Genomic DNA, 24,477 nt, shown 5'->3' with positions numbered 1-24,477 from the left:
ACGCCTGATCCTAGATGTCCCACGCCGGGACCACATCACCCCGCACCTGAGAGACCTGCACTGGCTCCCCGTCGACAAAAGAATCACATTTAAAATCATGATCCACGCACACAAAGCTCTCCATATGACCTGCCCAGCCTACCTCAACAACAGACTCTCCTTCTACATACCCAACAGGAAACTCCTCTCCACCGACCTGTCCCTGGCCGCCATCCCGCGCATCCACAGAACCACTTCCGGGGGCAGATCATTCTCCCACCGCGCCACCAAGACCTGGAACGCCCTCCCCCTCCACCTACAACAGACCACAGACCTCCCAGCCTTCAGAAGACTGCTTAAGACCTGGCTCTTCGACCACTAGCTGCAGCCCCTCCCCCCCAGCGCCTTGGGACCCTAGCGGGTAAGCAGGGCGCTCTACAAATCCCCTGATTGATTGATTGATTGAACATCATCATTTTAGGGGGTTACAAAATATAGCACAAAACAATTTGTGGCTGACAATCAAGTGACGATGCAGATATTCAACCATAGACATCAAATGCTATTACGACAATCAATTGAAATTCCAACACATGTGAATGGATAAAGAGTCAAGGATTTGGGATAATAAACAATAAATATCATGTAGCTTCAATGTGTAAAACAGCTAACAATTGGTTGGGCGTTCAAGGGAAATTAACAGTTGCTAAGGTAGGGTCAGCATACAGTAATTGTGTGATAACAGCATACTTATAGCAAACCCATTTGTTTGGATATCTCTTCATGCTCATTCAGGCCGGCGGCCACTGAGCTAAGAGTGTGTATCCATTTGCATTCTTTCCGGTTTAAGGCAGATGCCATTGAACCACCCCTGGGGTTGGCGTTTTTTTTAACACCCTCCAAAGTATTTTCTCTGGTGTATGATTGAGGCTAGTGAAGTGTTCCACTAGTGGTGTGCCCTGAACTTTACACCTGATCTAACTCATGTGCTGCAAGATTCTCATTTTCACCTTTTGGGTGGTCTGTCCAACACATGGTATGTTACAGGGACACAGAATAATGTAGATGACATTAGTAGTGTTGCAGTTTGTCAGTGAAGGCAATTTGTATGTTTTGATTTTGTGTGTGAGAGAAGGGCCTTCTAAGCTGAGAGGACATACTTTGCATGTTCCACATTTAAAGTGGCCCAAATCGGTGGAAGTCCCAGTTGGTCCCGTAGGTTTGGTGGTTTAGGGGGTTCAAGGAAAGCCTTAACCACACTGTCTTTCACATTGCATCCTCTCTTGAAGGCAAACAAGGGGTTCTCTTCCATGTTCAGCTCTGGTGCGACTAGACTCCAGTATTTCATCACAATTTTCTTCACGGTGTTGCTTTTTGAGTGAAAAGTGGTAACGCATACTATGTTGTCGGTTGCCGGTTTCTTATCCTTGGGAGTTAGGAGTTGTTCTCTGGGGCAGTACCAAGCCCTCTTCTTGGCGCGTTTCAGTAGGCCCAGGGGATAGCCACGTTCACGTAGGCATTTAGTCAATACCTCAGTTTCTCTGAAGAAGTCATCCTTTTGGTGCAGTTTCTCCTCATTCTCAAGTATTGCCCATAGGGCAGGTTGTCTCGAAGATTTCGAGGGTGGTGCGATTCGTATTTTAGCAGCGTGTTCCTCTATGCGGGCTTCCTATAGAGGTCACAATAGATCAAGCCATTCTCCACCTCAAATGTGAGGTCTAGGAAGGCTATGGTGTTGCGGTTGTAGGTTATGGTGAATTGAATATCGCAGCTTCTTTCATTAAGCCATCGGAAGAAACTTTGTAGATTGGGTTCTGTGCCCGACCAGATCATGATGACATCGTCTATATATCTCTTCCAGACAGCTATCGAGTTTATGTACGGATTTTCATGTGTATACAAGTGTTCCTCCTCATAGCTGTCCATGTAGATATTAGCCAGGCTGGGTGCATAGGTCGCTCCCATATCTACTCCCTTGCACTGGAAGTAGAATTGTTGTTTAAAGATTAAATAATTCATTTTCATGGCAATTTCTAGGAGGTTGATCAGGAAACTAGTGGGTATCCAATGGGGCGCTGGGTGTCTATCAAGTGTGGCACGAATTACTTCAATGTCCTTGCTTTAGGGTATGGAGGTGTAAAGTGAAGAGATGTCCAATGTTACCATGAATTGTGTGGTTTTATCGTACGGTTGGTCTTCTAGTAGTTGTATGATGTGCATGGAATCACAAACGTAGGACTTAGTATGAGGGACCAATGGTTGTAAAAAATTGGTCTATGAATTGCAGCCGGATATGATTGGTCTACCGGGTGGATTTATTAGGCTCTTGAGCACTTTAGGAAGAATGTGTATGGTTGGGATGCGTGGTTCCTTGTTGATAAGGAATTCCTTTTCGGAGGTACTCAGGAATCTTTTGTTGACCCCATCCTCCGCAAGCATCTCAATGAGTGACTTAATGCTTGATGTTGGATCCCTTGGGGTTGGTTGGTAACTTTCTCTAACCCCAAGCTGTTATTCGATTTCAGTGACGTAGTCCTGGGTGTTTTGTAACATAACTGCTCCACCCTTGTCTGCTGCCTTCACTACGATAGAGTGGTTCTCACGCAGTTCCTTCAATGCCATTTTTCCACTTTGGTGACATTGTGTTTGACGTATTGTCTCTCTTCCATGGATGCCATCACTTCTTCCATCACGACCTGCTCAAATGCCAGTATGCGTTGGCTCATACAGTATGAACTGGACGTAAAAGAAGAAGGTGGTTTGAAGGGTGTTGCCGCCTGTTTAGGCGTGTATTCATTTGTACCAAAATCTCAGTCTTACTTTTTGGAAGAACTTCTGTAGCTCTAGCTTTGTGGTGAATGAGTCTGGTCTGCTTGTGGGGATGAACGTGAGCCCCTTGCTCAAAATCTCTATTTCTGCAATGGTTATTACATGGTCCGAAAGGTTGATGATGGGGTCTGAGAGATCCACATTGGTTTGGAGATGTTGTTCAAGACCGGTCATCTCATTCTCAATAGCTTGTTGGTTGGTTACTCCATTGGTTTGGCAAACTGTACAACAGGTGGGAGGAGCGTCACACGCTGCTTCTGCTGTTATCAGTGGTGTGGTTTGCGTTACCATTGGCATGTTTGTTTCCGTGTGGAAATCTCCCCGTGTCCCTCCAGTTGGTAGAACCTCACACGTGAGTTTAAACTCAGCAGAAGCAGCGTGTGACGCTTCTTCCACCAAGCGTACAGTTTGCCAAACCAATGCAGAAGCCTCAACACTGATGGCATCGACATCAGCGGAAACAGAATTGAACAACGTAGCAAAGGACGCCTCAACTTTGATGGCATCTACATCAGCTGAAATGGAAATGAACACAACAGGTAACCATACAATTACCACACCTGGAGTAACCAACAAACAAGCTATTGAGAATGAGATGACCAATGTGGATCTCTCAGCTAGAGCTACAAAAGTTCTTCCGAAAAGTAAGACTGAGATATTACTTTGGTAAAAACGAATACACGCTTAAACAGGCGGCAACACCCTTCAAACCACCTTCTTCATTTACTCCCGGTTCATACTGTATGAGCCAACCCCAATCTTGCAGCACATGAGTAAGATCAGGTGTAAAGTTCAGGGTGCACCATTAGTGGAACACTTCACTAGCCTCAATCATACACCAGAGAACATACGTTGGAGGGATGCCAACGCCAGGGGTGGTTCCATGGCATCTGCCGTAAACCGGAAATAATGCAAATGGATACACACTCTTAACTCGGTGGCCACCAGCCTGAATGTGCATGAAGAGATATCCAAACAAATGGGTTTGCTATCAGTATGCTGTTATCCCACAATTACTGTATGCTGACCCTACCATAGCAACTGTTAATTTCCCTTGAACGCCCAACCAATTGTTAGCTGTTTTACACCTTGAAGCTACACGATATTTATTGTTTATTATCCCAAATCCTTGACTCTTTATCCATTCAAATGTGTTGGAATTTCAATTGATTGTCCTACTAGCATTTGATGTCTATGGTTGAATATCTGTATCGTCACTCGATTGTCAGCCACAAATTGTTTTGCGCTATATTTTTATATTTTGTATCCCCCTAAAATCTGCATCGTCACTCGATTGTCAGCCATAAATTGTTTTGCGCTATATTTGTATATTTTGTATCCCCCCTAAATTGAAGTGACTGGCAGGATAATGTATAATCGTTGTGTCTTTAACGGTTTTGACAGCATATGATGATGTTAACCTTGCACCAATAGTTTGTGATGTAAAGCTTTTATTAGTTCGTGATGTAAAGCTTTTACCAAATTATGTGCAGTGCTCAGATGCCTGTTACATGTCCACCGATCCATTCGCTCTAAATGTTTACTTTGTACCAACCACTCGTAAAGTTTTTTACATTCCTATTTTCAAATGCAGTAACTGTAAGCCTGCCATATGTCCACAAAACTGTCCACTGTGAAATTAGTCCTGTAATAATTTAATACCAGCATCAGATTACCGCAGTACATAAAATTACTACACGCTCTCACGCGCGCTGCGGGAGACAGTAATTGGCAGCAAGTCGTTGCTTGGCAACAGATGCGCTAAGCGTGCACACGTCCTCGAAATCTGCGTTTAACCGCGATGGAAGCTGGAGCTGGCAGTAATGTATTGATGCAGCCGACGGAAGGGACGCAGCACCTCCGTCTCCGCCGATTGATTGGAATTGCTCCTTCGGGTAAGGGACACCTGCCCTAATGCTCACTTCAGGCCTTACTGATCTGATAGCCCCCGTCACTCTCCCTCCCGGAACGGTTTACCGCCGGCTCACCACATTACACTGTACGGGGTTAATCGCATGCTAGTTATTGCTTGCGAGTCTACTCTGGGACTCTACATAGAAGCAACCCCTTTTTAATATAAATGGCGCGCCTCGCACTCGAGCAGGCCAACAGGCCTTTCACTAATACGAATATTACCGATTGGAATATTACCGCATTACATGCATGCATTTTTACCCTACATAAAGTTTTTTTTAAGTTTTCACACGCATGTGCCCCATGCTTTCTCAGCACGTCCTTAGAGCACTACGCTAGGATTAGGACAGCTGCACATGACTTTGTGCATCCTATAATGCATGTTAGTTTCCCCCCGAAACCCCTCCTCCCATACACAGACTGCTTTCCATCTGCTATAAACTATGCGCTGGACTGAATTTCCTACCTCTCCTCCACAGATACGATTGGCCATCGCGCCACGCTGATTCAGGCTGAGACTCCCGGTCTGAAGCACAAGTGAGTACTAGAACCTCACCCTAGTTTCTTTGGGTGTACCTTTTGTGCCCCTGTAGCCTCTCTGAAACACAGTCTCAATTATAATTTCAGACTGTCATCATTACTCACCCACATCCCTGTCTTGATAAAGACCCGCCGCGACCACCCATTGGGGCACATGAGGGTCAAAACGTCGACTCTTGTCGTAGGTCCAGAACCACCAGGATCCCAATAGGAACACTAGGAATCCTTGGCTGCAAATTAGCATCTGGCCAATGAAACACTTCTTCTCACTGTACATTATTTCACTCATTGAGCACTACTCACTAATGTCACATAATTGCACCTTTACACTAATTCTGATGGTCTTATCATGCATTGTATGTTATCATTAAATTAAGTAATTCTGATATAAATTGCATAACATAATCTCTAGATCTCATGACCTTTTATTTGAGCATTTATTTCTCAATTAATGTGTGTATCAGAGAGCGTCTATTCTTGATTGCATTAATAAGCAGTTTCAAAGTAATGTGTCTTACCCAACAGAACCATTCTTATGCTTTACCATTAATTACGCAGGTTCTGAGAGACACAGGGTTGCCCCTTTTCTTTAATTGCAGGGCTACAAACATTCTTGGTCATGAAATTGAAAAAAGTGAGAGACAGCTTTCAATGGAACCTGGGGTTCTCCCTGGTAGACTTTCTCTTCCTTTAGTTTTGGTTTCTTCTCCAAACCTTACTAATGAGTCTCTGGGCATCCCTCAAGTTTTCATCAAAAATGAACCTATTTCTTCCCATCAATGTCCCTCTATTGAGTTAGAACAGAACTGTAGTTCTTCCCCATCTGATGTGGAAGCATCCCCAGAACAACCTCTATCTTCACCTAAGCCAATGCGCACCAGAGGTAAGAATGTTGCTGTGGCCCCAAAGTCAAAACAAGTGAAATCTGTCTGTCCCGCTAAAACAAAGGGCCCAAATAAAATACCAGCTTCTAATGCCCCTAAGCTATGTCAGCCAACTTTAACATTCGCTTCTTCCGCACTCCAAGTTCCTCCAGTTATCGACCACGCTTCAGTCTGGGATGATCTGCTGCTAAAAATGGATTCCATTATGCTGCCAATCATAGACAAATTATCATCTATTGGATCTGGACTGAATGAGCTTGAGTCACAGCTTTGTCTTGCTCCTGTCCAGGGTTTTACCCCCGCACTGTCTTGAAATCCTGTTCCGCTACAGCCAGCCCAAACAGCTGTGAGTGTTTAAATTACTCAATCTTTGCAGTCTGTGTCCGCTCCATCAACCTGTGCAATTTCTAAACCAGTGCCACCTTCCCTTACAGCCATGTCAGCTCCTTTGCTACATACCCCTAGTCCTCTTGTTAGGGAGGTTATGATCAATGCAACAGCACCATGCTTATCGGACTATGGAGGGCATAAACAGCCGGAAAGAATTAGACCTTTAATGTCTATTACATTCAATACACCAGCCCGACCAAGTTTTCATCTTCCGCCTGCTGCTGCTCCTCTGGCTTTGGTCCTGGCTAATGTTCCTCGACTTCGTCCAGATCAGATGAAATCCACGAGCGATCTTATGGACAAATGCCTGCACTGGATTTCCTCCAATATTAGTGCTATGGAAAGGACCTGTCCATTTTTGGCAAATGAACTAATCATGGAAAGGAGGGTGTAATGGGTGGGCAGCCAGGAAAAATGTTTTAAATGGAATTGTGTTATAGTTAATTTTTCAAATACCAAGATTCTACCAATACTTTTAGCACATTTTTACCCCCCTCAATGTAGGATTTATGAGATAGTTCCCCTAACCCTAGACTATTTTTATAATACACATTCTCTGAGGAAGAATAGATTGAATAGGGATAAGTCCGTTAATGTGTGATCTGGTGAAGGGACCAGGATCCATCCCTTGGGCAATGGCTCGGTGCTAACACAGAATAGATTTGAAGCTCTATCGACCCTGGAGGAATGTGATTGACTGACTAGCACATCTTCTTATCCAACTTCGAAGACAAATGATTTAATCTCTATGGGGACCACTGCCCCCACTTCAACCAGAACAATAGAACGCTTTATAAATATTCTCCCCTCATCAGCTACTTTCCCTTTATCAATCGCAGAAGCAGACACACTTTTGGCAAATAAACGGGGGTTAACCCAGTCCTCCAGAAACCGCCCTCCCAATAATCCTAGTGATTGCTTTATCAGGGCCCGAATTTAAAGGTACTATCCTGGAATGTGGCAGGCCTTAAAATTAAGTTACAGAACCCAGATTGGGTAAAGTTTATATCACAATTTGATCTTTGCCTGTTCCAGGAAACCTGGGCAATTGATGATATCGTGAGCCAGGGCTGTGCCACGTACAATGTAATCGCACATAGAACGAAAAGGGGAAGACCCTCAGGGGGTTTGTCTCTCTAGGTTGCAACCCACCTGGATTGCCAGATGGAGGAAGTGATCACTTCATCAGATGATATCCAGGGTGTCAAGCTAACCTTTTTTTCTAATCATAAATGTGTGGTTATTAACCTGTATTCACGCCCTGCAAGTGTCTAGAAGGAATCCTCTGTAATCGATGATCTGTCCGCAATTTTACAATCCTTATCTAAGGATGTAAGGAAGGTGATAGGGGGCGATTTTAACTGCCAATTCGAGCCCCTTTCTAATCCTTTAGATACAGTTCCTAGTGACAAGGACAGATTTTGGCTAATTCCTGATCCACAGATTAAGCAGGTAAAGGTGTGGTCCCCATTGGTGATGCAGATAAACAAGGCCAAGCTAACGCACTCTTTCAGAGCATCTAATGGCCGCACCAAGTCCGACCAACCAGGGTGGTCCACCTTTAATAGATCCACACAGTTTTCTCTTTTGGACTATATTTTGGTGGAAACCAGTGCCTGGCTGTGGGTGATTTTATGGTTCTCTTGAGACACGATAGTGATCATAATGCTTTAGTCCTGGAACTCCGGATCCCGGACAATCAAATATCAGCGAAGAGTCTCCCTAATACTTGTTCTAATCTAGTTTTGGCCAATAGCAAAAGAAGTATAAGGTGGGAGTTGGTTAGGGTAGCACCGGAACAACTGCCGAACTAACAGTGGACCTTAATACATTTTTTAATCCTCCCTCTAGGCCCCTTGTGAATAGGACCTATAAGCTCTCCTGGTTTGATAAATCCTGCCGTACGGCCAAGGGTGCTCTTATTGAGACAATCCGGAGCGAGAACAGACCACAAATAAGAATAAAAAGGCAACTGTATAATGCTACGATTAAGCAAGCTAAACATCTATGGGAGTGTGCTAGATGGGAAGATATTAGAGTAGCCCTACACAATAGGGATATGAAGGGCTTCTGGCACCTAGTTTCCAACCATAATTCTGTTGAACGGTCTCCGGTGGAGCCGAATATATCTGCCTCAGCCTGGGAAGTGCATTTCAAATCCCTTTATGCTAGTGAACTGTCACCAACACCTATGGAAATTAAACAACCTTCTGCATCTTTGCCACCTCTAGAGGCAATTACTCTAGCAGAGGTTCAAGGTGCAATCAAGTAACTCCCCCTTGGTAAAGCCCCAGGATTGGATAAGATCCCTGGGGATCTTTTCAGGGAAGAACCAACGGTCCGGGGCCCCTACCTTTGAATAGTATTTAACGCTATAGTGCGGGGTATGAAAATCCCAGACACATGGCTTGGAACGGATATATTCCCGATATATAAAAAAGGCTCTCCCATCCTGCCCACACACTATAGGCCAATCAGCCTGATAGATGTCACTCAGAAGTTGTTTTCGAGAATTTTGCTTAATTGTCTACATATGTGGATGGAAGATCGTGACATACTGAGTGACTACCAGGCTGGTTTTAGGAAAAATGTATCGACCATCGACCAACTTCTTAGGCTCCAACTCCTTTATTGGAAGACAGTATCAATAGAGGGTGGCAGCCACTATTTGTTATTTGTCGACTTAAAATCAGCCTTTGACATGGTACCCAGGGCCAAGTTGTGGGCAGTCCTTGATGAACTTGGAATTCTGCCAGACCTATTAAATATGATTATCCGCCTACATACTGGGAACTTTGCCCAGGTCAGATTTGGGAAATCAGGCGAATTTACATCACGCTTTCCGGTGGACAGGGGGGTAAGGCAGGGCTGTCTTCTTGCTCCCACCCTCTTTTGCCTTTATGTCAATGCCCTGGTTTCCCAATTAAGCCAGGTCGAGCACAGTGACGCCCCGAAACTAGATCAAAGGAGGGTGCCCGCATTGTTGTTTGCGGACGACATCTTGTTGCTATCTAAGTCCCCAATGGAGATTCAGCTAATTTTAGATAGCTTTGCCCTATTTTGCGTAAACAGGGGCATGGAAATAAACGTAAGTAAGACATAGTTCATGGTGTTTATCCAGTAAATTCATCTCGCCCCAACCCCACGCTCAATGGCACTCCGTTAGAAAAGGTGTCACCGTTTGACTATCTTGGGGTTACTCTCTCTGAGTCTTTTTCCTGGGGACCCCATATGGAAAAGGCGGTTTTAAGGTTGGCTCAGTTGTCTGGTGGTATCATGAGAGTTGCCAAGTCCCTAAGCACTGTGGCCCCTGGCCTTGCTACTGAGATATATAAAGTGCAGGTGAGAAGTGCTGCACTATATGGGGTAGAGCTCTGGGGGCGCTGTTCAATGAAGGGCTTGATCTTAGCTGAGACAAGTATATGAGATCTCTGATGAATCTTCCACTAAGCACCCCCCTTGTTCCTCTGCGTCTTGACCTGGGCATAAGACCTATCTCTGAAGAAGCAGGACTGCGCCCATTTACTTTTTGGCACAGAATCTGGTTGACCCTGAGCTAGCCTCATACAGGTCTGAGCTTTCCTCGGTCCTGGAGCTAACTGGGATAGTGAAATTTCCTTGGCTTGTATATATTAAAGATCTCTGTGCCAAAATTAGTCATTCTGACCTCTAGTTTAGCCCAGAGGCTTACTGCACGCAGATTTCCCGTCTTGATCTGGTGAAATCCTATAGATTGTACAAGCTTAGGGTTTTGCAGGAAAAAAGCACGTTTGGCCAACTTACAATAGATTTTTTAAGCTTTAAAGATCAATACATGTTTGAACCCTATATGGATGAAATTCAACCCGCTCTGGCGAGGAAGCTTTATATTCACATCAGGCTGGGCACTCTTCCTTTATTTTATTTTACAAAGAACTTGGCACTCCTCACTGTAAATATTTGCGCAGCTTGTAATGGTCCCCCCGAGACAGTGATACATGTACTATTTTTATGTCCTGGGTATAGATCATTAAGAAATATTGGCTCATCCCACTCTTAAATATATGGGGTTCTCTCAATGCACTGCTTCTTATTTAATTTTAAGATCTGATACAAAAAATATTGTGGTCTTTACTGTTTCCCGCTTTCTTCTCTCAATGTTTAAAAGGCGCCAAAAGTTGCTGAAAACAATACTGTAATCGTGCAATTAGTTTTTATATATCTCTTTTTTAATGTAATGAGCTGCTTTTAGTTGTTGTAGTCTGTAAATAATTATTTTTTAATCTTTCATGGATGTTACTTTTAATGTATTTTTATCCATGTGATGTGTTCTTATTTGACTTTTATGGTCTTTTACGGCCTAAATAAAGTTTATAAATGAAAAATGGAAAAGGAAAAAAGATTAAAAGGAAATAGAAAAGAAGGGATGAAAGAAAAAGTGAAAGCAAGAAAGAAGGAAACAAGGAATGTATGATTGAAAGAAAAAAGGAAATCAAGAAAGAAAGACTGAACGAAAAAAGGAAAGAAACAAGGAACAAAAGAAAGAAAAATGAAGTGAAGAAATGAATGAAAAGAAAGAAAGAAGGAATGAAAGAGAAAATGAAAAATAAATAAAGACTAATGAAAAATGAAAATGAAACAAAGGAACAAGGAAAGAAAGGGAAAGAAAGAAAGAATAATACAAGTATTACAAGTGCTGCAGTCTAAACACCAAAAAAGCTTTCTCACTATGAAAAGTTAATTAAAGAGCCATTGTTGAAATTAAGTCCAGGATAAGCCTGCTCTGAAGAATTATCTGCTTATGAATACAAATGTGTAATATTGAAGCCTTCAATAACTTAATACAGAACAGTTTCAAATGGATGCAATCTGGTATTCAATGACATTTCTTTTGGAGAGTCTTTTGTTTATCTGAGAGAGTCAGATAAACAAATGACTTCCCCAGAAAGAATTTACAACAGCATTGGCAGGAGACAGGAACTGATAGGGCCAGTGCTCACATCTGGTATAAAGCATCCTGCTGTCACATCGGACTCTAAACACAAAGCCAACATAAAAGTAACAAATTAAAAACAGAAACACTGACATAGAGAGAAACTAGTTTGTGTGTGGGTGCGCTGCTTGTGAAAGAGCAAATTGCAGTCACTCAAAGTGAAGTTATTCAGAGGCTGAAATGGGCTGGCCCCATACTCTATGCTGTAGTGGGCAGAAGCAACATTTGAATTACACACCAACAGAACAATGGATGAAAAAAACTGACTGAAAACCCCTTTACATAAGTATATTTTACTTATATATTTTTTGAAAATCAAAAGGTCTTTGCTTACACCAGATGTAAAACATGAGCAGAAAGATAACGATTTTGCCTGGCAGGATTTAACATCCTCGAACTAAACAGTCTTAGAAGCAGATCAGATTCTGCAGAAATGAACAAATGTGGCTGAGACACCTATCAAGAAGATAACCTGTATCCTGCCCTGTACTTCCACCACAGATGTGGTGAGCTGAGGAGAAAAATTCCAGTCTTAGGCCCAGCTGAACTAAGGATTTATGCAGATGTGAAGTGCCACAAAGTATTGCATAGTAACTACTACCCAGATTCAAAGGGGTTTTGTATTTGAAATGTGCCCTTTTCTTAGTGGAAAAACATTTTGTTCTACTAGTCCCACCTTTGTATCACTTTGCATTAATGGGAAATTACTGGGGCATTGCAGGGGAGCATCCTTGCAAATACTCATACATGTTGCTGCAAAGCTTGATCTTTTAATGTGCCAGATTGGCTTTGCATCAAGAACTAACACCTAATGGAAGCAGACATAAAAAAGATAAATTGTTAATTTCTAAATAAAAAACAAAAAAACATATTGCATATGGGCTGCAGTGTATAGCACACACCCAATCTGTAGTTTCCTTCTGAGTTTATTTAGGCAATGGATTTGTACCGGAAGGGTATTCTTAAGGTACAAATGCTGTGCTAGACAGCACACTTGCCTCTATGTCATGTTGTCACATTGTATGTCCAGAAAGGACTAGTGCGGGGATGACAGCAGCAGCAGGACAATCTTTGAAAATATGTCTCTGTGCTGTGTTTTTACCCTTGTGAAATTTTGTGCAACACAAAATTTAGTTGCTCATTGAATGAAAAATTTGTAAATATGGGCCCAAATCTTCAAGGGTTCATGCATTTGAAGTAGTAAGAAAATAACAAGATCCCTGCTCAGTAATGTCTCTCGTGCTGTCATCTAAAGTTTCAACATATATAAAAAATATGAAACGCATGTGTAGATACCAGAAACGGCAACTTCAATCATGAGCACAAGATGGTAAAAAAGTCCCAGCTGCTGAAATGCTCACAAAACAAGTGCTTCCCCGGCTAGTGTCTCAGATGGCACATGATGGTGGACCGGCAAGTGACAAATGGCAATAAAAAGGCAGCACAATGCCGCTAAGAAATGGTTTCCCCTCAGAAAATAGATCTATAATCACTCCACCACCACTTACCAATTTACTACACACCTTTCTTCCCACAGCTTCAAAGATTGAATCTGCTTACTAGGAAATTACATAGTTCCATAAACTATTTTGGTAGCATAAGGTGAAGAATATTTGCAGTAAAATTCCAACAACCGAGTGATAAAAAGATTTGTGACGGACCAAACAACCACAGAGATAGCCACAAGGGACATCACATGCAGAAAATTATATATCACCACTAAGCTAGTTTCTTCTTACAGCTTCACTCACAGAGCATCTTGTTGGTCTCCATGCAATGCCCACTCAACATAATGCTTGTTATCTTATTAATAGTAGCAAGTTGTTTTTTTAATTTAGTTTATTTTTCTTCATCTCCCCTTTTCCCTTCTATTTTCCCATTACGTTCTGTTCCCTCTGTTCAACTAAACGCTTTGCAGCTTTTAAAATGTTCAATATTTAATACAGATATGGAAGATAAAAGATGTTCCTTAAAATGGAAACAAACAAAATACAAAGGCGGGTAGAAAAAGATGAAATGGAGAGAGAGAGTAGCCCTGCGATATGGAAAAAAGAAAGAAAAAGAGATCAAATGGGTAAGTGACATGGGCAATTGTGAGATAACTGTTCAGTATGTGTAGCACAGCAACTATTGCAAGGTGGCACATTATTAGTAACAGCAGATGCAGGGTATGTAGGGGCAAAACCATGAACAAAGTTCCATGTTGAAGACAACACAGATAAAATGAAGAATGAAAAGGCAGTGATCAAGGATAAGAATGACGATGGACAATCAGAGAGTTTTAAATAGAAGACAAATATAAATTAATCCTAATTTTATTGGCAGGTGAGCAGACTGGGAGACTATGGAAAAGCATCAAAGCGCATCCCGCAAAGGTATACAAATTCTGCAATGCAATACAATACAATAAAATGCAGGTAAAGAGATAAGTAAGGAAAAGGACTTTAATGACATAAAAAGTGAGAGTGCAGTACATGTTCCTCTTATTATACTGATGAAAATGAAAACATTTCTGCAATGGAAAAATGTGGTCAGACTTAGAGTAGGGATAGGGAAAAAAGAGGGAAACATGTAGAAGATAGACGAAAGCAGCTATAGGGAGAAGCTACCATAAAAAAACAATATTTCAGTATTACAGTAAGAAGGAGAGAGTAAAATGAATACACAGAAGATATGCAGTTTGGAACAGGAGTTTCCTCCGATTCTTGCAGTTGCAGGGAAAACCAAACAATCCTAAAGTTGAGTTTAGGCACGGGTAATTGGTCTCCAACAAAAGTTGACCTTATAGACTTCATTTACTATTACACTTCACTGGTTGAGCAGTTAAGGACTATCTTAAAGGAGGTGGTGTGAAGGTTTGCTCAAAGAAGAGCACACCCTAATTATCACACACATTTGAGCTAATATGAAAATATAGTATTATTGTTCCTTTATAGAATCTGACAAAACTTGTGTGAAGGTTTGCTCAAAGAACAGCACACCCTAATTATCACACACATGTGAGCTAATATGAAAATATAGTATTATAGTTCCTTTATAGATCCTGACAAAACTTGATAATCATAGCAATTTCTAGTACAACTGTTACAACTTGGATACGTGTGTTACCTGAGCCTGTAAGATTGAATGTCACCATTGAATAAATTGAAAAAGGTTGGCCATTCTACAAATAGGGATATATATATATATATATGCACTTCAATGACTCTCCAAGAAACTCACTCAACCTAACTGATCAACAATCATCTCAATATTGTGTAAACATCACAGTTTGCATAACAAAGCACTATTTTCTACCATACAGAATATGTCAGTGAAAAAGACAACGAGAAATAGCAAACTACACTACCACAGCACCAGAACAACATACCAGGAACAATTTGGAGTACAGAATCAAGATTTGCACAAATGTCAAATGTAAATTCATACCTGAAAGAAATCGTACACAACCCAGCCTTGAAAGCTGTGATACAGGGAATGTGTAATAACAAAAAAGCATGGGTTGACATGCTCAGCTGGAAGACAATAAGAGTGAAGCAGCTTTAATGTGAAAGTAAAACAGTCTAATTTACTTGCATAGTCCCTTTACCTCACGTAAGCCACATAGTGAAACTAATTGTGACAAAATGGCTGAATTAGTTTCCCTGCCGATTATACAAGTTATGTCCACAACGAACAGGCAAAATTCATATTCATGGAACAAAACTTAGCAATTCAATAGTGAGATGGGTTGAACAAGCACAGCATGTTCCTCTTTATTGATTGAGCAAAGTGCAGCAACTCGCACAGGCTTGTAAACCAGGATCAGTCACTGGGAGGGGGTGATGCCATGTTTAGAAATAACCTTTGGTTTTAAAAGAACTTGCTGCAGAGTACCTTGTGTGTCCAGCAGTTTTCAGGCAACAAGAACAATGTCAGGATAACTCTGGTGATTAATGTTCCTGATGGAGAGAGAGTGGAGTTTTGACTTGTGGCAGTTTTGACTCATTAAAAAGTAGCTCAGAGTGTAGATGTGCCTACTGCAAAGAAAATGTACATGCCAATTACAGAACTGTGTTTTATGTGGCTAACTCAGTGGGTTATTGATTTTGTCACATAGATCCTTTTGTTATTTGCAGTTTGTAAGTTACAATTCTAATATATCTGTGACCTATGAATTGTCATCAATTAACTGCATGCAAACTTCCGCCACCAGTCTTTCATTATCCTAACGTAGCTAGAAAATATTTGTTTGGGTAGAACTACCTTCGTATTTGTATAGCCATCCCCAACCAGTATGGTACATTTTAAATCCTGAGTTTTTCATTCTCCAGACCTAACATTCATATAATATACTGCCTACTGGTATGTATGTGGAGATTACTACGCCTTGTAATCCTCATTGTCTTTTGCAACGTTTTCTTTAGACGGATGTATACACATATGATTCATTCTCTCTGTGTAATGTATCTGTGATGCAAGGTATTTGACACCCTACCCTGGTACGAATAGCCTTTAAAGAAAATGAGATGTGTGTGAGAGATGAGCTGTGGAGAAATGAGTGGCACTGTAGGATGGTGGTAGTAAGGGAATCTGTAGAGCTCGCGGTCATTGGGGGGACCCCTAAAAAGATTGTCACTCAAGCACCATCAGCGCTAAAGGCAGTGAGGGTGGATCACTCTGTGATTGTACCTATTAACGTTGCTGGGAGGTACAAAAGCAGCTGGACCAAATGGTGGTCCAATGAATGCACCGAAAACTGATTCATACTTTTTTTATTTGCTATTCCTCCTGTTTAGAATCATCTAAGATGGGGCAGTAATAAAGGATTCTTGGTGTGGATGAATTTTATACTACTTTAAAGTAAGGATTAATAACACTAATGGATCTGGGTTTTGCAAGGTGGCACGATGGTCAATATTTTAATTGTAACTACAACAAAGCAAACGTACCCCGGTAAGGCTTTAAAATATGGGAACCAGTCATACTCATTAATGAGCCTTTTTACAAATTTTAGGATGGTTTGTGTATCAATGACTCGAGTGAGGATGCCCGGGGTATTTAAAACAATTAACAGGATGGCCTCACACACATCCTGAGTGTCATGCTTCATCATTGGCCATCCTGCGTTTCCCAGAGACTGCTCTAATGACAGGTGGCCCTCATTGTAATTACGGGGATTATTCTGTGATGTTCGAGGAGTGGAGGATCCTAATAACTAAAAATCCTGTGCACCTACCCGTGTTCAAAATATGTCATTTAGTAATGGGTGGTGTAGGGGCGATTACAAACAAGTATTGGATACTTGAGGCACAATTATAGGATTTGTGTTCTATCTAGGTCTACATGTTTCAGCCCAACAAGGGCATGCAGATGGGACTGGGCTTTCTACAGGACTAGGACTAGAAATGTTTGAAATACTTAAATTTATATTTTTCTCAATATTTTGTCCTTGGTATTGTGTCTAATCGATGTTCTGAGGTCAATATTCAAGGTGCACATCCCTTTGACTTCTAAACTGGAATGTGTTGTGATCTAAGCTGCCTGGGTGGGGCATAGGGAACCCACTATTGTCTGTGAATAAGTCACTATACAGAAAAATGCAGGCTCCACTGATATCATGAATGATGATCTCCCCATAAAAATAATTTCTATTAGTCACAGAAAATGCAGGGCTGCTGGTTGTTGCAAATCTTATTTAATGTGTGCATATATGGCTTATATGTAAACCTATATTGTCCCGTCATGGCAACACACAGAAACCCATAATGTTCAATCAGTTAATCAATCAATCAATCAGGGGCTTATAAAGTGCGCTTCTCACCCGTGAAGGTCTCAAGGTGCTGGGGGAGGGAGGGGGCGGCAGCTCCGGGCCAGTCAAAGAGCCGAGCCAGGTCTTGGGGATCTTCCTGAACGTGTGCAGAGTCGGGGAGCATCTGATGTTCACATGAAGCTCATTGCAGGCCTTTGCTGCGATGTAGGAGAATGCTCTCCTGCCGGTCCTGCTTCGGTAGATGAGGGGGCCCTCTGCCAGAGAAAGGACAGCGGAGCGGAGGTTCCTCTGGGGTACGTGGAAGGATAGACTCTCGTTGAGCTATTTGGGTCCGATGTTGTTGAGGGATTTGTAAGCTTGGGTGAGGAGTTTGAAGGTGACCCTCTTTTTGACGGGTAGCCAGTGAAGGCCTTGTAGGTGTTGGGTCATGTGCTCATGGTGCGGTGTCCCGAGGACAAGTCTGGCTGTGGTTTTCTGGATGGTTTGGAGTTTGTGTAGAAGAGTTTTGTTGATTTCATAGAAACAAAACTCATAGAGGACATTGAGGGCGTTGTCGTAGTCCAATCGGCTGGTGATGAGTGCTTGGATGACAGTCTTTCTGCAGTCGGGGGGAATCCATTTGAAGGTCTTGCGGAGGATGCGAAGACAGTTGAAAGTGGTGGAGGCGACGGCGTTGATCTGGTGGTTCATGGTGAGGGAGGAGTCCAGGATGAGGCTTAGGTTGCGAGAGTATTCTGTAGGGGTGGGTGGGCTCCCAATGGCGGAGGCCACCAGGTGTTGTCCCAAGCAGAGGTGCAAGGTCCGAGGATGAGGACCTCGATTTTCTTTGAGTTGAGATGATGGTTTTGACCCTGTGGAATATATGCAGTCGGCAGGGGTCCGTCGGGGCTCCTGAGTGGGTTTTCAAGTTTGCGGTGATGAGTTTGACTGTAGCGAGGTCCCAGGACATGATGGTAGGCTTGTCAGTGGTGGTCAGTAGGGGATTGGTGTTCATTGTTCGTTCATTGAAGTTGTCATAGAGTCCCTTGATCTTTAGATGGAAGTATGAGCTGAGCTTGTCATAGAGTTCCTGGGAGGGTGTGACAACTGTGGCTTCGCAAGTGGGTTGGGCGAACTGCTGCATATGATGTTGAACAGTTCCTTGGGATTGGTTACACTGGTCTGGACCTTGTCTCTTATGAAGGTCAGTTTGGTGTCTCTTATGCGTTGGTGGTATTCCCTCAGGGCGCTTTTGTGATTGTTCCGTGATTCCATGGTTTTCAGGTTTTGCCAGGTTTTTTCTAGGCGTCTGCAGGAGCGTCTGGCCTCTTGAAGTTCTGTGGTGAACCAGGCGAGTTTTAGTGGGTGTTGTTTGGCCGGGGGGTGGAGGGGTGCATGTTTGTCGGCACAGCAGGAGATCCAGCAGTGAAATACCCTGGCTGCGGAGTTGGTGTCATTCGTAGCGATGAGGGGGTTTTGATGGAGGACACTGTGATCTGTCGACTCTGTGGACTGGACTAGGAAACCATTACTCATATTTTATGCATTTTTCTCTTCTTGTTAGAGCAAAGAAAACTTCTACTCCGTAAATGATTTGTTCACCTAGAAGTTTTAACCTGCTGTCAGGTGGTAAGAGCCTGCTTGAACCCGGATAACACCTCATGAAACATCAAAACAATCAAAGTCCTCCTGACGGCTGCAGCAAAACTCAATACTGCAAATACCATCCGTGTTTTAAAACTTCTTCCATAAAATCTGATCACCTCAATGCATAGTTCCAATGTAATCCTGAGGCAATCCAGGTATAATCCGAGGCTCCCTCTTCATGGCTTTTTTACTTTCTTAAAGCCCCAAGTCGATCTTTGCCTAATTCATCTCTGTATAGTTGTAACTTAATCTTGGGACAACAGTGCTGTCTGCAACAGCGTTTTCTGCATCTGTTTGGCCCTTTATACAAACTGCTGTGAAACTCCTGGAGACTACTTAGGAGGCATCCTAGTGATGACCCTTCATTGTCTTTGCACACTGAACCTTTATGCAGGATACTAGGTGACAACACCTGATACTACCTTGGGCCATTCCCCCTCTGCCTTTTGGGCACTAGACTTTCCTTTTCTACCCTGTGCATCCCTCATTCAACCACACTAGCTTTTTGCAGCTTGCACTAGCACTATTCTTGTTCACTAGCACTTTCTAAATATTCTTTTGCAGTGTGTTTTGAGACAATATCTGATGCATCCCTAAGACAATCTTTTATTGACTCACTTACTGTACCTTATTACCCTTTGCACACTGCACTTTTCTCTTTGGCATCAAAAATGAAGGTCACAATATTCTCACCACAGTACAAAATGCTGTTTTAGTATCTTGTACCTTCTCTTTTGCTATGGGTTCCTATAATGAGTAGTCTTGTTTTACCCCTTTTTGTGTGTGCGTCGGCCAATGGCTGACACACACAGTACCTCTCTGGTGTGAGGAACAGCCATTGGCCGGCACAAGGAAAGGCCTCCTAAAATCGGAGGTTGCTCTTTTTTTTAGCCCCAGGGAGAGAAGCTGGAATGCTACTGTGTCTCTCCCTACTCCCCCCCAGCCCATCTGGGAAGTCAGCTCTCAGCGAAGCATGCTGACATCACAGTTTTCCCTCACCGAGTGGAGGAAGCAGCAGATAAGGACGCGCTCAATTCGGGTCGGGAAAACAATCTGAAAAAGGCTCCCCAGTGTTCAGGGAGGCCTTGTTTGAAATGGGAGAGACTTTCCTTTCAAACATAGCCTTCCTAAAAGGGTTTCCTGATGGTGGATCACAACCATTCTCCGATTCACAGCCAGGAAAACTCACTAAACACCAGGGATATCACCGCGGGTTAGCCTTCATGTTTCCACCTGGGAGGTTGTAAATATGAATACAAAAATTTAATTTAAATTCATAGATGTGCAGTTTCCCAGAAACCACACCTATAAAAAAAAGATGATATATGTATAGAGAAAGAGACAGACACTCTCTCACTCTCTCTCTCTCTGTATATATATATATATATATCCTCGCTCCAACTTGCCCTTGCTTAAACAGCACGCAAACACAAAGGTTGGTGGCAAACCTTTATTTCCCGGGTACAACCGTTCTATTGCTGGCAGCTTTAATTCGACAGTCAGTTGCGCGATGAGCCTGACGCGTTTCAAAATTTCTTCTTCAGAGGCATTCGCTTGGCTGATTGCGTGCACCTGGTTCCGCTTTTCACACAATGTTTTATACAACGCCCCTAGATGGGCCTGCTTGCTGTCAGTGGGGCATTGTGGGAAAAGTAGTCCAGGTTAATTTCATATCCTAAGGTGGCACTAATGTCTGTCATTCTTTCAAGCCCTCGGATGGGCCACCGCCAGCAGTGACCAGTCTCAATCCCTTCTCTGTGTTCCGCATTGCAGCTCAATAATTGACGGCCACGCGGCTCCCGATTATGGGGTGGTGCGTGGCATAAAACGTTGTGTGAAAAGCGGAACCAGGTGCACGCAATCAGCCAAGCGAATGCCTCTGAAGAAGAAATTTTGAAACGCGTCAGGCTCATCGTGCAACTGGCTGTCCAATTAAAGCTGCCAGCAATAGACCGGTTGTACCCGGGAAATAAAGGTTTGCCACCAACCTTTGTGTTTGCGTGCTGTTCAAGCAAGGGCAAGTTGGAGCAAGGATATATATATATATATATATATATATATATATATATATATATATATCACCTCCAAAACGGTTCCTTCTCGGGAGCTTGTGCAGCGCTCTCACATGTGCGGTATCCTGCGGCAGAACCCAGCCGCTTAATATTTCGCCAAATCTTCCCCCAAAAGAGGAAAGCAACGGGTCGCACAGCCAGTTTAGATTTAAACAGCAATCCTTTTTATTTTTTCAATTCACAGGGCAAATAGCGCATTGATCTACGCGTTTCGGTGTCACTCCACCTTGCTCACGATCACCGGGTTTGCCCCACCCACAAACATTTAAACACATTGTTTTCATTTTTTTCAGCATTTCCTGTCACATGTCATGCTAAGGATTATGGTCCTTGTAGTTTTTCTGATTTGTCTGAAACAAAATTATTCATAAATTGTGCGCACAAGTTTGCAAAATCAAAACTATTGATTAATATTAAGGGTCCAACACCTGTCCCGCCTTCAAATAGGCTAATATGTCACATTACATTTTGTACCGCCTTCCAATAGGCTTGTAACCTCACAATTTTTTAACAGTGTTCGTATAGTTCATATTTGACTTTATCAATTTACAAGTGCACATGCAATTCCTCAGATTGATTCAACCCGTTCGGGTGCATAGTCCTCAGGTTAATGATGAATCTAGATTCAGCACGCCTCAGTTTTTTTGCTCGGTCACCTCCCCGCTCACCTTTAGTAATTGTTTGTATGCCATAAAATCTCAGTTTTAGCCAATCCCCCTGATGTGATTGTTCCATATGTTTGGCTATGGCATTTGAGCGGTCCTTGTGTATTGTTGCCCGCATGTGCTGTAAAATGCGATTTTTCAATTCCCCAGTTGTACTCCCTACATATCGCAAAGGGCACGGGCATTCTACTATGTATACAGTGAATGGTGTTTTACACGTGATACATTGTTTTATTTGCCATTTCTTTTTGTTGGCCAATGTAATTTCTTTGGTTGGCTTAGCGATCTGACACATTTTGCAACCGTGGCATCTCACAAATCCCTTGGTTTTCAGCCAATCATCCTGTCGTTTTTTCTGAAAGTGGCTGTGTATTAGATGGTCCTTCAGGTTTCTAGCACGCCTGTATGTTATTACAGGGTGAGTGCCCATGAGTTCTTTTGCGGTATTGTCCAATTGTAGGAGTTTCCAGTTTTTTCTTAGGATTTTGGATATTTTGTCACTTTCTTGGGAGAAATCCATTATTAACCGGATTTTATCCGTTTCTGTGTCATCCTGTTTATTTTTTCTCTTGAGGCATTCCTCTCTTGTTTTCATATCCGTTTTTATTAGACTGTTTCTCACTGTTTGTGATGGGTATTTCCTTTTGATGAATCTTTCCATTGTCCTTTCGCTGTTTCTCTTCCACTCTTCTTGCTCACTGCATATCCTACGGACTCTCAAAAATTCACCGTACCGTATGCTGTTGAGTAGTGTTTTTTGGTGGAAGCTGGTGGCTTCAAGTGTGGCATTGGTTGAAGTTTGTTTACAGTGGAGAGTTGTGTGTATCTGTTGGTTCTTGATATAAATTTCTGTGTCCAGGAAGACAATTCGTTCCTTGCTCATATTATAAGTGAATTTTAAGTTTTTCACACTGTTATTCATTATTTGAAAGTATTCCTGGAATTCTGATTCAGTTCCATCCCAGATAATCAACAAATCGTCAATAAATCTCTTCCAACTCACGACTTTATTCACCGATATTTCATTCATTGAGTTCCATGCCAGTTCCTGCTCCCACCAACCCATCGTAAGACAAGCATACGACGGGCTAAAGGTGAGAATTGATCTATACCTGTATATCAGGAAAATCAAATTAGCAAAAGCATTTAGAGAAAAAATACTGAAAGAGCAAAATATAACCCAAACCACAACAACTGTGGGAACGCTGCCATTGACAGATGCAGAGGGCTTTCTGACTTTAATGAATATGACTCAGGATCCATCACAAGAAGTGACCCTCTCACAGGCTGTAACACAACGGGGAGCAGGTCTGAGTGGAAAAAAACCTAAATCCAAGTTCTACCCACAACTAACTCCGGGCAACAAAGTGGACCTATTTCAGGATGCAGTAATACAGGATCTGTATAAATTGAAATTGAATTATGGCCAAGACAATTTAACAAAAGAGGAACGACTGGCACTAAAAAATCTATCAGAAGATGACAACATAGAAATAAAAACTGCCGACAAGGGTGGAAATGTGATAATCTTGGACCGCAATGCATATGCAATGGAAGCAAACAGACAATTAAGAAATCATATGCATTATGAAAAATTTAAGTACAATCCAACCATGGAAATAAAGAACAAAATTGATGACAAATTAAATGTGTGGAAAATGAACGGACTCATTGATGATATGGAACAGAAATATCTCACGGTAACTCAACCAATATTGGCAACAATTTACTTCTTGCCTAAGATTCACAAGGACCAAAAAAATCCACCTGGAAGACCGATAATATCAGCAAAGGGCTCTTTGCTGGAGCCAATGGCGGAATATATCGATCACTTCCTAAAGCCCTTTGTATCGAAACTAAATTCCTACATTCAGGACACGAGCGACCTTTTAAGATCTTTGGTTGACACTCCGTGGCAGGATTCATATTGGTTGATCTCAATGGATGTCATTGGGTTATATACCAATATCGACAATGAAATGGGAGTAAGAGCATGCAATTTCTTCTTAAAGGAGAGGAGTTTGGAATTCAGTAGCCACAACCAGATGCTACTTGAAATGATAACAATCTGTTTGGAACAAAACATTTTCACTTTCGGAGGGGAAATCTTCAAACAACGAAGTGGGACAGCCATGGGATTTTCCTTTAGCCCGTCGTATGCTTGTCTTACGATGGGTTGGTGGGAGCAGGAACTGGCATGGAACTCAATGAATGAAATATCGGTGAATAAAGTCATGAGTTGGAAGAGATTTATCGACGATTTGTTGATTATCTGGGATGGAACTGAATCAGAATTCCAGGAATACTTTCAAATAATGAATAACAGTGTGAAAAACTTAAAATTCACTTATAATATGAGCAAGGAACGAATTGTCTTCCTGGACACAGAAATTTATATCAAGAACCAACAGATACACACAACTCTCCACCGTAAACAAACTTCAACCAATGCCACACTTGAAGCCACCAGCTTCCACCAAAAAACACTACTCAACAGCATACCGTACGGTGAATTTTTGAGAGTCCGTAGGATATGCAGTGAGCAAGAAGAGTGGAAGAGAAACAGCGAAAGGACAATGGAAAGATTCATCAAAAGGAAATACCCATCACAAACAGTGAGAAACAGTCTAATAAAAACGGATATGAAAACAAGAGAGGAATGCCTCAAGAGAAAAAATAAACAGGATGACACAGAAACGGATAAAATCCGGTTAATAATGGATTTCTCCCAAGAAAGTGACAAAATATCCAAAATCCTAAGAAAAAACTGGAAACTCCTACAATTGGACAATACCGCAAAAGAACTCATGGGCACTCACCCTGTAATAACATACAGGCGTGCTAGAAACCTGAA

Source organism: Lissotriton helveticus, chromosome 4_1 (genome assembly GCF_964261635.1).
Source record: "Lissotriton helveticus chromosome 4_1, aLisHel1.1, whole genome shotgun sequence".
Classification (NCBI taxonomy): Eukaryota; Metazoa; Chordata; class Amphibia; order Caudata; family Salamandridae; genus Lissotriton; species Lissotriton helveticus.
The sequence above is the reverse complement of the archived record's forward strand: the minus strand, read 5'-3'. Positions refer to the sequence as shown.